Raw genomic sequence first — 16,508 nt, forward strand, 5'->3', positions numbered from 1 at the left:
GTGTGTGTCTGTGTGTATGTATGTGTGTGTGTTGTTGTTGTTGTTGTTTCGTGTTGTAAGGGCCTGGGTGGTGGGTGGGGCTCATTTGTTGACTAGGGCTGGTTTCCAGATATCTTGTAGGCGGGAGGTATCATCACAACCACACAACCAATCAATCCACTTACTGAAACAAGGCCAGCACTCCACATACACCCCACGAAGATTTGTAGAGAGACGGCAATTCTGACCATGCTTTAAATCGAAAACACCAGCCTGAAGATGGCGAGTGAGGCCTGGCCAAAATGTTGCCAAGACAATCTCAATCTTACACAGGAAAAGACCCAAATACAACAAGACCAGCATACCTACACCTGTGAAAATCTATGTAGGTATGCTGGTCTTAGTCTTGTTGTATTCTGGTCTTTTCCCATGTAAGATTGAGATTGTCTTGGCAATGTTTCAGCGAGGTCTCACTCGCCATCTTCAGTCTGGGTTTTGGGCTTAAAGTGTGATTGGAGCTGTCGTCTTTATAGAAAGATTTATAGAAAGACAGCAGCTCCGATCACACTTTAAGCCCAAAACCCAGCCTGACTGTCTGTGTGTGTGTGTGTGTGTGTGTGTGTGTGTTTTCTGTGTGTGTGTTTTCTGTGTGTCTGTGTGTGTCTGTGTGTGTGTTGCAAATATATATATGAAAGATGCATGCTAATAAGTAAATCCTCTTAACTCAAATTTGATAAGGGGAAGCATAGATTGGGGTTTTCCTAACACCACCACCATTTTAAAGGATACATGATATTACAGATATTGGTGAAATGTATACTTTAAAAAATCTGCCTATGATAATTTTACATCAAAAAAGAAGTCATAATAGAAATTTGACATAAGAGGTTTGTTGGAGATTTTATCTCGAGACGCACATGTAATTACAGTTAAATAAAAAAAGGACACTTTTATGAATTATTCCCTTTCTTAAAAATCCTTTCAAATCTTATCTTACTCACACGAAATAGAAAATGGAATGGATGCATTTCCATCTACCCATCCATGAATAGAGAATGAGATGAGGAAATTTGAAGGAAGAGAAAGGGGCTAATGAAGCTTGAGAAAAGGGACAGAGGAAGAAAACTGAAATAAGACATGGCTTAAGACGCTAGGCTTGTCAGTTGTAAGGTCAGCAGCCCAGGTTCAAGACCTGAGCTCCACATGATGATATAAGCTCCTGTCCTCACCCTGGCTCCTGCCCACTATCATGCTGGCCACATGTCCATGGAAATGGCTTCAGGAAACGGTGGCTCAATGGCCTTGAAATGAAGATGAGCAACTCCTCCTGGCTTTTCAGCAACCATTAGCAGAGTAAAATCTGCAGGGATCCCTTTTACCTATATGGCTGAAGATCAGGAGGAGTTAATATAGCATTCTGAAAGATTAGAGAGAAGACTACTACAAAGACACAAGATAAATGAATAGAATAGAGCAGTGATGGCTAACCTTTTCTGCACTGAGTGCCCAAAGTGCGTGCATACCCACACATGAATGCACACACACCCAAACCCCCGCATGCACTTTGCCCTCCCCGTGCATGCATGGCAGAAACCCGAAGGCTAGTTGGCTGGTGGGAGGTGCGCATACATGCTCAGCAGAGCTGAACTGGGGCAATGGCTCGCATGCCATCAGAAAGGACATTGCGTACCACCTCTGGCACGCATGCCATAGGTTTGCCATCACAGCAATAGAGCAATAAAGGTAGTAGCATGAAGAGCAAGAACTTTAGAATAGAATAAGAGAAACAACAGAAAAAAGCAAAGCTTAAGTTGGATCTGAGCCAATGGAAGAATGGATAGGGGAATGGAGAATATGAGCTATGGAAATTTGTAAGAGATGAGTCAAAGAGACGGTTACTTTTATCAGTACATTCAGTGTCAGGAGTTAAACATTGCCACTGAGCAGCCAAATAGAAGATCTGCTCTATCTTCATGACAACCATATTCAAAGAGTTTTGACAGCTCTGTGGACCAAACAGAATTGACAAGTAAGTATGAAATCTGTAGCAGGATCTGGAAATTATCACCCAGTCTGGGTGAAAAAGAAAGTTTTGTTCTCCCTAAATAAGAAATGTAAATCAAGCCACTCATTATTTGAACTAGTCCAGATTTTAAGAAGTAGATTATTCTTGTTGCAGGTGGGGAAAAAATATATTTACTTTGAAGCAACTCTTTGGCTAGGCTGAACCAGTTGTTTCTTTTAACAAAGTAAATGCAACTTACCAAAGGAGTCAATTTTACAACCTAAATACATTTTGCAGGCCCAATAAAGCAGCTTTATGAGTTTTCAAAGAAAGTGAAACAAATTTAAGGCAATATTAATTAGTACAAGGACCCCAAATTTATCAAATAAAAGTGGAAGTGGAAACAGTACCTTTTACAGTACCCCCTTTTGAAGTAAAAGTTCACATTATAATATTGGAAAGACCAATAATAAGCCCTCCATGCATCAGTGAATCTCTTATTGTCTTCAATGTGTACACAAATCTTTGAACATCCCATTAACATATAATATAAGCTGGCAATCCATGCAGGGTCCCAACTGCATATGAGTCCCACTTGCCCAACTTTTATAGCCATCTTCTACTCTGTCCTAATCCAGGAATGCTTCATAGGAATTTGGTAGTGGTTTTTGAAACTGTCACTTTCTCATGATTAAAAAACAAATAAGGGAGATGAATTTTACTCTTATACACAACTAACCTCCATGTGCTTCATTTGATATTATATTTGATGTTCCTTTGTCCAGGAGCTTTTCTTCCTTTTCTCTCACTCAATGTTTATTTGATTTTGGTAGGAGAGGATCTTTTAGGACACCAGAACTGGAGAGAGAGAGGGAGGGAGGGAGGGAGGGAGGGAGGGAGGGGGAGGGGGAGAGAGAGAGAGAGATAAGAGGGCAAAATCTGAAGAGCTAAATGAAAATCAGGCATATCCTTTAAATATTTATTAAGAGGCACTAGAGAGAAATGAAATGGTGTATCCTTGAAAAGGGCATGTTTAGGTAATTGGATCCCTGAGCAGAAACACTTCTGTGATAAAAACTGGCTCATTTGTAGTTTTAGATCCTGACAGGAAAAGGCAATAGTAGGGCTTTTACTGTCATTACAACATAGCGTGTAGCATCCTAAAGGAAACATGGTAATGAGGATAGAAAACTGATCAATGTGTCATAAGCAGAGATCACTGATTTACATATTGCCAGAAACTTTGTTAAATTGAGCAAGCAATAGCTAATTCCACTCCTTAGATACAACCTGTTCATTTATAGCTAGACTGATCCTACTCTGATGCACCTGGCTTTTATTTAACAATGTTCTCACTCTGGATGGATGTGCCATAGAATTCACAGCTCTTTATAATTAAGAAGAGATTATTTTGAATAAGGTCAGTACTTCGTACAACTCCATCCCTTCGTTGGAATAATCTCAGTTTGGGTTCCATTTCTTTACATTATGTAAAATAAAGCAGAAATCAGAGACTCTTCTCAAATTAGGATTTTGACCATGCATCTAAAAGTGATCCTAAATAAGTTTGAAGAAACCATTACTGAGAGGAGAGCGAAAGCTGTCAATCACAGAATAACTACCTGATCCACTGTCATTGGTCTTGGTCATATGGTTTTATGTGCCACTTTTTTAAAAAAGAAAATTTGAAGCATCTACCAGTTTTAGTTGTTACCCTGTTCCCACCTATGAAAAATTAAACATGGCTCAGAATCATGTACCACTTTTCAGACAAGAACACAAATGCAATTAATTTTTTCATGTATTTTCAGAGAAAAGGAAATTGGTGTCATCAAAAAGTAATATGAAAAAAGAATCTGCCAGAAAAACAGCTGATGTGACAGCGCAGCTACTTGGGGCATAGATATTGGGGAGGGGATTGTCAAAACTGGGTTCAGAAGGAAAAGGAAAATCAAAACATTGCAGCTGATAAATGAGAAAATAGAGGAGATTCCAATGGAGCTCCCTTACCTGGAGAGGGTGTGGAAGTCAGGGAGCTCTGAATTCTGCAGAAGAACCTCTCTGATTCTCCCATTATGGAGAGAGAAAAAGAAAAACAGAGAGAAAGGGGAGAGGGAAGGAGAGGGGGAGAGAGAGGGAGAGAGAGAGGGAGAGAGAGAGAGGAGGAGAGAGAAAGAGATGGGTTAAAACCAGCTAAAAGGAAAAGCAGCTTTTGGCTTTGACTATCTCGTTAAGGACTTTGCAAGGATCAAACAGTCAAGTCATGAGCTCTGAGGGCATTTCTAGCCACCTCAAAACAATAGGTTTAAATGCCTGAAGAAATATTGGTGTGATTTGAGAGGCTTGTATATGAGTTTTCTCTGCAGGGAGGTTGTCTCTTTGTGTGTATATTTTAGAGAGAACCCCATGGGAATCAGACCCCATGGGAATCGTGCCACAGAAGCCCTTCCACATTATTCCTACAAACCTAGATTCTCAATGTATCCATTTATCAATGAGCTCAAGAACAGTTGGCACATGCTTAGAGGAATATTTTTCCTTCATTCCAGCCATCCCAGATCTCAGTCCAAATAGTAAGAACTTTCCACTAATAATAATTACTATATGGGTGATATTTCCCATTGTAACTGAACAGTGTGCAGATACTTCTTTGTAGCTGTATGTGTGCAAGGCAGCTGAGAGACCTTGTTTTGATTTTTTTAAAAGCCCCTGTAGGTTGGGTATGTCCCATTTCTTGGATTCTCATTCGTAAATGTAAATACTTTGCTGGAGTTGTCAACAAGTTTCCTACCTGCTCTGATCCAATGGATGCTAACTGCAGGCACAGCATGGCTTACCCTCTCGCAACAATGGAGGTAAGGCAGAAAACGAAACAAAAGGAAAAGGAGGAAAAAGCCAGCGATAATCCGAGGGCAGCCTTCAGACTCGCCCTAAAGGAGCGCAACCCTGGAATCTATCCCGAGGCGAATCTTTCCAGACTCACAATCCTCCACGCCTTCTCCTCTCCCCTTTCAGGTAATTCCTTTTAAGAGCAAAGCTTCAATTTGCTGTTCTGGAAACTCGCTCCTCCCTGCTATCTTTTAGCAGCAAAAGGGAGCAAACGGCCGGTCTCTTGTTCCAGTTTGGGGGCTCGGCTCCGAAGCGGTTCAGCACCAGTGGCCACGGACAGCATCCAACGGAAGCGCAAGGCGGAACAAGGGGGAATCGCAGAGGCTTCCTTCCCTCTCTTTATCTCTCTCCGGTTCTTTAAGCCTTCCTTCCTTCCTCTTCCTCCGATTGTTTCAGGAGTCCAGCGGATATGCTCATAGCTGAGAGCTCAACAAAATCTCCCACCTTCAAACAGCACAACTCTGCCCCCTTGCTCAGCATCAGGTCTCTTTGTGGCCACTTCCCGGAGGGCAGAGCTGAAGCTTCCAGGGGTGAGTGAACCAGCTGGCCAAGTCACTTTCTGCAAAAGGTTTGACCCTTTTCATTCAGGGTGCTGAATGGGGTAGACGGGCGAATTGCCATTTGAACAACTAGCATTGGATACAAAGATTGGGTAAAAGATATATTAGGGTCTAATTTAAATATCATCAGTAGATGCACAAATTTGTTTTAACTCTCATTTATTTAACAATAGCAATGTATAAATAGCTTCCACAAAAATAAGTTGGCTGAAGAAGTTAAAATGGAGAAAAATGGGACTGGGTATTTATTTGACATGCCTTCTGAATATAAGTGCCTGTCAGGCTCTCAAAATCAAGAAAGGCAAGTGATGATTCTTCCAATGAGATTTCTTTATTGTTCCACACCTATAGACAGAATCTAGCCAAACTTAAACAGACTACATAAAGCATGTACCCTGGGAACTGTTAGGGTGGGGGCTGGCTTCACCTTTTTTTCTCTCCCTTAAACTTCTGAACTGAATGGAGTTTGCATCCTATTAATACTATGTAACTTTAGTGGATCTCCCTCCCTCCCTAGTGAACTGGAAATGGTTAAAAAAAACAGCCTGGTTTGACTACTTGTCTCTTTGAAGACCACCTGTATATTACCAAATCCCGTAAGATTCCCAAGATTAGCAACATTATATACATACATGGTATGTACAAATAAAAGGTCCACAGTAAATTAACACTAAAACATTCACAGTCAGGAGGGTCTAAAGGGGGAAGGGGTCAAAAAGTCATAATGATGGGCCTAAAATAGTTGCTTGAACCCTTCAGTCGAAGCTGTTATTTTCAGCCTTTGAGTTTGCACCACAGAACGTAGTGTTCCTTGAAGGAAAACCTATTCACGTCTCTTGTTAGTCCAGCAATAATAACCTGACTAGTTAATGCTGGCCTTTCATGTCAGGAAAAGCTGTAGCATGCTAGGAATAGTCAAGAGCTTTCTCTCTAATCTAAGAAGCACCTACAGTGATAGATACTTTTCACCAATGCTTCAATCCTAGCTTTCACATTGCTTCATCTTGCCTTCTGGCAAACAACTCAGCAGTTCCTCGGTGGAATAGAGGATGTAATCAGGGAAAAACCATAGCCTATTGTTGGGAAGGAAAAAGGAATAATCCCCAGCTACTTATCTCTTTTGTTGCAAGGAATGCAATCTAGTCTTTCAGGGAATTGATTTACTACCTGAGGTGCGTTTACTTTTCTTGCTGAAGCAATTAGGATGACTTTTACAATCCTGCTGCAGGAGTTTTTCTATCCCTGTACTCTAAGGGCTCCAAGCAGCACAATAATTTTCCCTCCAAAATTTCTCCTCGTTCACTTTTTATATTGGGAACAGCTGTCTCAGACTTATCATAAATTGAGCCCGAGAAAATGGAAAAATGGAAGCAATAAAGTTATGCTGGTAAGTTATTTCTGGCCTGTAGATTCCAGCACTTTTCTGTGCTATGCCTACAATATTTATCCTCTTAAGAAGCATAGAATACTGTAATCACAGATACCCCTGGAGTGCTTATTGTTCTTCCCCTGCTTGCTGTCCTCAAACCAGAGGTTCTTCTGATGCTTCTGAACTTGTCCTGCATGAATTTATTCCCTTTGAAAGCTATCCAGTTTAACAGCCAATGCTATGTGCTACGATAATGAATTCCAAAGATTATTTTTAAAAAAAAGTGTTTTCTTTTTTCTGTTTTAAATTTCTGTCCCATCAACTTCATTGGATGGTCCCTGGTCTTAATATTTTCAGAGAGGAAGGCAAACATCTTCCTATCTGATTCCTCACTCCCTTCTTGCAATCAGCATCTTGATAATAAAAATTAGATATTATGATATACAAGTCTTCTCAGTTCTCCAAGACTTGAGCATTGGCCAATGGCTTACTGTAGTTGGGTTTTGAAGTAGATCCACCTAGGCTTATAGAATTTTTAGGCTGTTGGTTTGATCTCTGAGCTTGGCAATCTGGTTGCATAGCCAATTTTTGTTATTCAAATCCAGGCATAGCTGCTGTACATACTATTGAGATCATAGCATTCATCCTAAGAACTATTGTTGCCACTGGTTTATAGCAGAATTTCTGAAAATCAGAATATTGATACTCACACAAGAATATTATTAGAGTCATTTTTGGAACCACAAGTTGCAATTTTTTGTTTTCTCCAAATTCATCATGATTATTAGGGAAATGGGAGAGAAGAGAACTGAATAGGCGGACTGGGTCTTGAGCTTCTTTTCTTAGAAAGATCTTCATTTATCCCCTAAACCTACTAGATGTATCTTCTTTTTAAAATAATTCTCCTATTTACTGCACACTTTTTATTTACTAGGATCACAGCTGAAAGCATATTAAATAGGGAATTAGACACATCAGACTTGTTGATGCTTATCTCTGGATAAACATATATAGGATCCAGCAGCAAAATATGATTTTTGCCAAATGAAATGTCTTTGAAACTAGCAGGTTATTCTACAAATGTAAACTGATTCTATATTCAACACTATTAGAACCTTGGAAGCTACTAACTATGTAAAAATCAATATAGCTCAAGTTATGTGATTACCTCTAAAGCCTCATGGCTATTCATTTCTGAGTCTAAATAACAGTTTTAACATTAACATAAATGAAGAAATTAATTATATAGAATAATGAAGTTTCTCACTGGACATAACTACATGTGAGAAAAAGCTAAACTATAACCACAATAAATAAAGCTGCATTGAAGTTTTATTAATGTCTTTTCTTAAATATATTTTGTATCTATATGTTATTTTAGAATAATTATTCAGTTCTCGCTTATGCTCATACATTCACACTGAACGTTCCATTATTTTTAGTTAACATAGAAAAATCCCCTAGAACGGCAACTTTCCCAATATAGAGCGGATGTTCCATGCGGCATTTTCTTCTATAGTAACAGTATCATCTACGACTCACAAATAGTGGTTTTTATTATCATTTTGATGGCATCGGAGGCAGTTTGAGGCCTGACAGCTGCCTTATATTCCATGATTCCTTTTTCAAGATTCCATTCAATCCAGCTGTAGCTTTTGGGTAGTCTTCAGGGACAGCACCTTGTAGATGTCATTGCAGTAGTCCATTTGTGAAGCGGTTAAGGCATGGGGGTGCAAATCAAAAAGGCCTCCAGGCACAGAAGTCTCAATAAACCCTACACCTCTAAGGATCCAATAAGCTCAGGGGTGGGATTAAAAAAAAATTACTACCAGTTCTGTGGGCATGGCTTGGTGGGCGTGGCAGGGGAAGGATACTGTAAAATCTCCATTCCCTCCCCACTCTAGGGGAAGGATACTGCAAAATTCCCATTTCCTCCTGATCAGCTGGGACTCGGGAGGCAGAGAATAAATGGGGCCAGGGCCAGTCAGAAGTGGTATTTACTGGTTCTCCAAATTACTCAAAATTTCCACTACTGGTTCTCCAAACTGGTCTGAACCTGCTGAATACCACCTCTGAATAAGCTGTATAAAAAGGGAAATCCTGGAAACTGGACTTTAGATTGGTTCTTAAGTAGTGGTCCTGGCATACATGGGAGTGGGTTTCTCCACCATCCCTATCTACCCAGCTACCTACAAATGGATTGGACTGGATGTGGTATAAGGGTAGTGCAAAAGTTGTGTGTGGAGGGATGTAGGCTGCCTTATTGTGACCCTTTGTCTTCTCCTTTGCATATGTTGTATGCCCTGCAGCCACTAAATGTTTGTTTCCCCTGTAAAAGACAGGGGAAGAGAAGAAAAGAAGGAAGGATAGGAAGCAGTGGTGGGTTGCAGGTGGTACGCCCCGGTACGGGAGTACCGGAGCCTGCCCAGAGCACCAGGTACAGTCCTGGTACAGTGCTCCAGAGAGCCCGACCACCTTACCATGTTTTAAAGCTGTCAGTGCTTCCAGGCACATGCATGGTGCATACAGCACCTGTGCGACACTCCGCCGAGCAGCTGGAGCATTGCAGAGGCTTGCGGAAGCGTCATTTCCAGCTACAACGCATGCGTATGCCACGCATGTGCATGTGGGTGACGCCGGGGCCGTTCCAACCGTACCAGTTGGAACAGAATCTGGAACTCACCAATGATAGGAAGGAGGGAGGGAAGAAGGGAGGGAGGAATTTCCAAAATAAATTCTATGGATATTTCCCAGAGGCAAGCCCCACTGAACTCAAAGAGTAAACATGCATAAGAAAGCAATTCTGGTATGTTTTTCAAGGGGCAGAAAAGAGCACAAGTTCCAAATAAGGAGAAGATGTGCAAAAAGTGTGGCAATTTGCAAGAAATAGGGTGTAGGGGGGACTTATCTGAGGCAGAACGAGGCGGGGGTCTGGGCTTCAATATAGCTCATCACACATTAAGGTGTAAACGTGATAAATAACAAATTATGCAAGCCTTGCCACATAGGATTCTTGAATGCATTTTGATGCAATTATCTTTACTCTTCCTCTATAAATTTGCTCTCGTTCAGTTAATAGACCTCATTGAAAATCATATTTTGCTCATTGGTTATCCTAAAGCATGGCTGCTTAATGCAATGGCTGAAAACAGTACAGGAAAACTATACTCTGCTCCCCCAAATATACTATTTGCAATGGCAAGAGTTAATTATCTTCTTTGCAGCAAAATACATATACACATACCCCTACTTGACAAGCTACTTGCAGGTCAAATGCACAGATCTCTTAGGTTAAAAGGAAATATCATGAGCTGAGGAATGCAGCTGACCAGCAGTTTAACATAAATATGTTTCAGGAACAGACATTCATATTCAATACACCATCATTAAAAAATATATAGTCCATGACTTACGACCACAATTGAGCTCAAAATTTCTGTTGCTAAATCAGACATTTGCCAAGTGAGTTTTCCCCCATTTTACGATCTTTCTTGCCACATTTATTTTATTTATTTATTTTATTATTAAATTTATATTGCTGCCTATTCGCCCATGGTGACTCAAGGCGGCTTACAGAATACAAAAAGCACATCTAAAAACAGTAAAACTAAAAAAAAAAAAATGTAATAAAATCACACACACACACACACCATTTGTTAAGTGAATCACTGCAGTTGTTAAGTTAGTAACACGACAGTTAAATGACTCTGCCTTCCCCATTGACTTTGCTTGTCAGAAAGTCACAAAAGAGGATCGCATGACATTGCAACCGTCATAAATATGAGTCAATTCCCAAGTGACAGAATTTTGATCACATGACCAAGGGGATGCTGCGACAGTCATCCGTATGAAAAATGGTCATAACAAATATTAATATTGAACGGTCACTAAGTGAACTATTGTAAGTCACGTACTAGCTATATTACAAGGCATATTATTATTATTAGTAGTAGTAGAACTGGATGTTCTACTACTAAAGGGACATGGTGGCTCAGTGGCTAAGACGCTGAGCTTATCAATCAAAAGGTCAGCAGTTCGGCGGTTCAAATCCCTAGTGCTGGGTAATGGAGTGAGCTCCCGTTACTTGTTCCAGCTTCTGCCAACCTAGCAGTTCGAAAGCACGTAAAAAATGCAAGTAGAAAAATAAGGACCATCTTTGATGGGAAGGTAACAGTGTTCTGTGCGCCTTTGGCATTTAGTCATGCCGGCTATATGACCATGGAGACGTCTCCAGACAGTGCTGGCTCTTCAGCTTTGAAATGGAAATGAGCACTGCCCCCTAGAGTTTGGAACGACTAGCACATATGTGCGAGGGGAACATTTACCTTTAACTTAGAACTGGATGTATAATGGCAAAAATCTTTACTTCAAAAGACACGTGTTTGTATTTGATAGGCAAAGAGTGTTTTTTAAAAAATTGCTGCTGACAAAATTCTGAAGGAAATTCTCTTAGGACAGAACAATGGTTTCTTTTCAAGGATAAATGTTCTGACACCTCTGCTTCCAGCACTCCCAGTGAACAAAATGCTTTGTTGTTTATTTCCCATGCTTATTGCCAAATACTGTTTTTTTAAAATATGCAGTTAGTTTTAGATTCTTTAATTTCAGTGTCTGTCTGTAGAAAGAAGAAATAAAAGTCCCTTACACATTCTCTTGAATGACAGGAGAATAGGTAGAATACTAGAACCACTGACACTAGCAATAGCATTAGCACTTAGACTTATATACTGCTTCACAGCACTTTACAGCCCTCTCTAAACAGTTTACAGAGTCAGTATATTGCCCCCCAAAACTGGGTTCTCATTTTACTGACCTTGGAAGGATGGAAGTCTGAGCCGATGAGATTCGAACTGCTGAACTGCTGGCAATTGGCAGTCAGCAGAATTAGCCTGCAATACTGCATTCTAACAACCACGACTTTCAATAGATATTCTCCAGATTGGGGTTACTGACTTTTATAGATTCTGGAATAGGATGCTTTCTTTTATGGTGGAAAAATAAAATAGTTTTTTATATACAGCTACATAGGGAAAAATGTGTCTTAGAAGAAGGCTGGCTTTCCAGTTCAAATATATACAACAATATGATCCATCACTCCTCAAAAACCCATCAGTCATATAGTTTTGCTTACAACTGTAATCCCAAGCATAGGATGGGTGACAACTGAAGGGTAATAGGAATTTGAAACTGTACCTGATTGCAAACTCAATCAATGAGTTTGGAATGTGAAGTAATTGCTAAAAAGGCAAACTCTGTTTTAGATCAATAGAAGTATAGTTTCAAAATCATAGAAAATAGTACTTTTGTTTTGCATTGATCAAGCTAAATTTATATGACCTGGTTTTGGGAATTATATTTCAAAATAGTTTAAGATAAACAGGAATCCATCTATCTACTTATCTATAATCTATTTCACTTTGACAAAAAAAATAAAGAGCCAGTTGAGTGTAGTGATTAAGGCATCAGGTTAAAAACAGAAAGATCATATATCTCGTGGGATATAAATGTTTGCTTGATAGATGATCCATATTCATTGTGTGGATATGTTGGAAAGGCAGAGTTTAGGAGTTTCTGATAAAAGATCCATTCTGAACCCAGTTCCATGTGGACCAAGAGTTAATCTTGATCATGATCAAAGCTGATCAAGATCGTGATCAGAGTAGCCTCCTATATCCTGGCAGATTTAATGACAAAGTGTTATATAACACAATAAAGCTCTTAACTTCTATTCCCCTGCTACTGTATCTGTTAAGCTACCGCAAACAGGATGGAATCTCTATTAGGCATCTCTTACACATATGTTTTTCTCTATCAGGACCTTGGATGCTGAACTATAAGAACTATGCATCTACCATATAATATTCTTCTTTGTTGTTCATTAATAACTGTAACTAAGGATCAGTATGTATGCAATGTATAGAAATGTTTTTCTCCAGTTCAATTTTTTTAAATTACTTTTTCTAAGAAATTGCTTATTGAATAAAAAAGTTCAGAAATAATACATTGCAATTTTCATGTAAAAATACCCCATGAAGAACTCTATGGGATATTTAAAAGCAACTCATTAGAAGGAGCTTTTCATATTCATTTCTAACCACATGAAATAACCATAATAATTGTTGGACTCTATTCTTTTGCAAAAGGCAATAGAAAATGGGTGCTTTCCAAATATGACTAATTCAGGGATAACAGCTAAAACTATAATATGATTTTGGATGAAAGCGGAAACTAGATGGAATACCACCCATAGATCTTCAACTTTTATGTTCTGTGAAAATAGAAAAGAGGTGGGAAAGACTTCTTATTCAACTAATGCTTTCTGTGGGAAAACAATTGCTCACTGCTTCTCAGGAATCAATCCTGCACAATACAATACATTGACCTGAATCGTGACTGCAGAAAAAAATACATTTCTCCTCCCCACTTGCATTTTCCATGTGGAAAAATAACTTTTTAGTCTGAACCTCTTTTGATTAAGATTGTAGCCTTATGCATTCAGGTAAGATCTTCAGAGTAAATATGCACAAGATGGTAATGTAATAACTGTATTCACCCTTAGAATGAGCCTGAATTCTTCTCTACATAATTAAGAACTGATTAAATTAATCCACCATATATATTTTAAAAATTCTGTCAGTGAACACAACTTACTGGGCAATTTGCTAATGTACCACATTTACTTCTATTGTAGGCTTGCACTGCCCTCACCTGGTTTCTGATTGTTTTTCTATACAATTTCCAAGCATTGTGTTTTTTTAGTCTCTGATTTCCAGATATTGCTCCAGGTTGCCTACCAAATGGCAGCACATACCAGAAGCACCTTGAGGTTTTTCTGTTCATCAGTTTTACCAGGTGACCCAATTGTGAACAAAAAAACCCACATTTTTTCTATCGTCTCACAGTCTCCAACAAGCCTTTTAAAACTCCTGTGAAGAAAGTAACAGGTAACACTTTCATTAATAGATGTAGTATGAGAAGAGAATTTGTGACACACTTTTGGAGATAATTTCTCTAAAATACCAATATGGGTGCTGCTCCAGAGAAAACTATTACTGTTTAGTCTGATTACATAGAATTATTTTCACTTTTTATCTAGCAATATGGTTAAATTGTGTGGAGAGATTCTGCTAACCTTGTTCCATTCTAATACTGGATTCTCCAATCAACCCAAAAGAGATTGACTTCAAAGCAGCTGGAACCATTACTTCCTCAATGAAGCTTTTGCAATGCCTTAAGTTTTCCCAATAGCCCCATCTGCTTTGAAGTAGTTGGATGCCAAATTGGGTTTTAAGTAATCCTCACTCAATCATATGGATTACTGTAACAATTTATTGGGCAGTTTTAGGGGAAAGCTTGAGTGAGTGATAGTGGAACAATTACAAGTGGTCATGTTTAAATGAATTGGTTATGTTCATTTCTGTTAAGATTCAGGCTAAGATTTAACACTGAAAAAATTATCAATAGAGCACTTGGAGATTTTAGTAATATTTGAACTGGAGGTTTCATCTTATTTCATCTTGTTCTCCCTACTGTTTATCATTTACAGTACTAGATATCGTTGTGACCTATTGGGTCATCCTTGAAAGTCAGGTAGTACAGTCTGATGTTGAGTGTAGTTTTTTACCCCAAAGCTGGACGAGCTATGATTATCTAAGAAGATTATATATCATAAGTAGGAAAATATCTATGCAGTTTCTCAATCATCCAGGTCATGGCTGTTTCCAAAGGTGCTTTTTTCAAGAGGCAACTGGACTTCCTAGTTTTTCTTCAAAGACATTTCACTTCTCATCCAAGAAGCTTCAGATGAGAAGCAAAATATCCTCAAAGAAAAATAAGAAAGACCAGTTGCCTCTTGAAAAAAGCACCTTTGGGACAAGTAGGAAAATACCAATAGCAATAGCACTTAGACTTATATACCACTTCATAGTGCTTTATAGCCCTCTCTAAGTGGTTTACAGAGTCAGCATATTGCCCCCAACAATCTGGGTCCTTATTTTACCAACCTCGGAAGAATGGAAGTCTGAGTCAATCTTGAGCCAGTGAGAATCGAATTGCCAAATTGCTGGCAGTTGGCAATCAGCAGAATTAGCCTGTAATACTCCATTCTAACCACCACAGGACTACGACTCTAATTTTAATGGCAAATATAGTTCTATAGTCAATATTTACTTACCTAAATAGGTAAACAGAATAACTGTGGGTGAACAAAAATGAAGTGGAAGCAAGAACAATTTTGACTTCTTGATAGCTTGTAAGAGGCTGGCAGGAAGCATTGGAAATAATGGTACCATGTGATCACAGGGATACTGTAAAGGCACTGTTTTGCGAATAAAATAGGTTTGAATATCATGAACATTTCAATTCATAGGAATGGCCCTGGATTTTTTACACATTCTTTCGATTAGCAGATTTTAGGTAATGTATTTTTCAGAGTATAAGACACTCCGGAGTATAAGATGCACCAAGATTTTGAAGAGGCAAATTAAAAAAAAAGTTTTTGTACTCTGCAGACCTCGCAAAAAAGGGGCCCGTTTTTTGTCAAAAAAGGGCATACATAGCCTTTAGGAGGGTTGTAGAGTGGTCCTGGGGGCTAGGCTCCTTCTAGGCTCCTGGGGCCAAAAATGAGCAAAAAACAGGCCATTTTTGTCACAAAAAGGGCATGCATAGTCTTTAGGAGGCTTATAGAAAAATGTCCCATTTTTCACTCATTTCTGCCCTCCCCAATTGCCAGGAGCACTCTGGAAGCCTCCCAAAGGCTATGCATGGCCATTTTTACAAAGGGGATGGGGCTTTAGGAGGCAAAAAAATGCTGTATTCAGTGTATAAGACGCACCCAGATTTTCATCCTCTTTTTTGATGGAAAAAGGTGCGTCTTATACTCTGAAAAATATGGTACTTTGTTTCAAAAATTGATGTGGCATAATGTACTGTTTGGGCTAACTTGAGGGTACAAATAAACTAACAGTTAAATACAATTAGAATTTTAGTAATCTATAAATAAATATAAAACAACTGAATCAAGTCTTTGGGATTTGGACCAAGAAGCCAGTATATATAAAGTAGCTGAATCATACATGATGGAGACACTGTGGTTTAATGGTTACCGGGTCTAGGAATTCAGAGAAAGAGAGATTAGCTACTGTACATTGACCACCAGAAGTGGTTGGGAGACTAGTTTAATCTTTCACCAGATGTAGATAGTCATATTTTATGGGGACAAATTCCCCTACTGGAAATTAAACTCATGGTTTCAGAAAGGGATATTTGAATGGTACATAGTCATCTTTTCCTTAAACTCTTATAGCAGAGAGCTATAGATGTTACAGTATGTGTATGCCCCTATGTGCATGGATTGCTTCATCCTTTGCTGTTCTATCATCATACCTGCCTATTCTTAGGGATATGAAGGATTTATCCTACAGCCCATAAAGGCCTATACATCTGGTCTTAACAGAGTATATGACATGCATTCCAAAGAACCTAGATTGAAAATTGCCTGTTCAAAGTATGTATTAAAAGTTCTAAAGGGTTTGGGGTCCACATAAGTGAAGGAGCACTTCCTACTACATAAACTACCAGAGCTTTATGTTCATTAGAGTTTCTCTATAGTAGACTCTACAGAGAAGCTAATTATATATGTATGCAAGACATAGCTTATTGGGAGAAGTGCTCCAATCTTGAAATGCCCTCCTAAAGGAGATATGCT

The sequence above is a fragment of the Thamnophis elegans genome, chromosome 11 (assembly GCF_009769535.1).
Source record: "Thamnophis elegans isolate rThaEle1 chromosome 11, rThaEle1.pri, whole genome shotgun sequence".
In the NCBI taxonomy this organism is placed as follows: Eukaryota; Metazoa; Chordata; class Lepidosauria; order Squamata; family Colubridae; genus Thamnophis; species Thamnophis elegans.